Raw genomic sequence first — 1325 nt, 5'->3', positions numbered from 1 at the left:
GGTGTCTTTCAGGGCGACACCATGAGCCCACTCCTCTTTTGCCTTACATTATTGCCACTATCTCTCGCACTGCGCCATTCCGACGGGTACTTGTGCGGCAAATCTGCAGATCGAAAGTACAAGGTCACTCCTGTATTTTACATGGACGATCTTAAGATCTATGCTAAAAACAGAGAGCAACTGCATCTAGCTCTGGAGTTTTTTCGAACGATATACTAAGGAAATTGGAATGGAATTTGGGGTAGACAAATGCGCCAAGGTTTATTTGAAGCGAGGAAACCTTAATGGCATCCCTGAAGATCCCAAGCTCGTTGATAGAAGCGCTATACGACACCTTTGCGCTGGAAAGACTTATACATACCTGGGCGTGCCACAGAGCCGCATTCAGGATGTGACATCTATAAAGGATACTCTTCGAGGCAGATACAAATGTCTCATCCGACAGATCTGGTCTTCCGAACTGTCGGCGAGGAACAAAGTATCTGCATCGAACATGCTTGCCGTCCCGGTAGTACTCTATTCATTTGGAGTAGTTCCATGGACGAAGAACGTGCTCAGATCCCTTGATATTGGGACAAGAAAGGTTGTGCACATGAACAAAAGCATGCATCTTAAGTTTTCCGTTCCGCGACTGTACAGTTCACGCCGTCAAGTTAGTCGCGGAATATTGAGTCTTGAATGTCCTCACAACAGGATTATTCTGGGTACAGCACATAGAGTTGCAAATGGAAGAGACCCTCTTCTTCATAAAGTCAGGAATCATGAAGAAGTGGGCAAAGGAGCTTTTCTCTACAAATCAGCGGAGGAGGTTGCTGAAACACTCGGACTTAGCTTTAGTATTAGGGGTGAGAAAATGCATCACATCTTATCTATCTCGAGTACTCACTCCTGAAAGCCCGGATTAAGAAAGCACAAGAGGAGAATGAAAAGAAAGAGAGGTATCGAGACCTTATAAGGTAGTTCTAACGATTGTACCCGGAATATTCTGTTAAACTAATCGTCCTTATCATCGGCGTTGTTTGAAGTGCCAAGCTTTCACTTGCTAATGGCCTTAAAAGCATCTCCGCGTGTCAGCAATATGCTAAAATACTTGCGGGAAAAATGCAGAAGGCGGTAGTCCTCGGGTCGCTCCGTATTCTTAGGGTGCACGAGACTTTTGCTGGATCGTCGTAATGATTCCTTTACAGACCGTAACCACCCATCTCACGGTCGTGAGACGTGGTTGTGGCTGAAATTTTACCGCGATTTCGTTGGGAGCGGGTCTAATTTTCCAGATGAGCGCCCGCTCCCGGCGAAATCCTGCGGTTGTCCTTATGACAAATTTA

The sequence above is a fragment of the Belonocnema kinseyi genome, chromosome 10 (assembly GCF_010883055.1).
Source record: "Belonocnema kinseyi isolate 2016_QV_RU_SX_M_011 chromosome 10, B_treatae_v1, whole genome shotgun sequence".
Classification (NCBI taxonomy): Eukaryota; Metazoa; Arthropoda; class Insecta; order Hymenoptera; family Cynipidae; genus Belonocnema; species Belonocnema kinseyi.
This window is presented reverse-complemented; position numbering follows the sequence as displayed.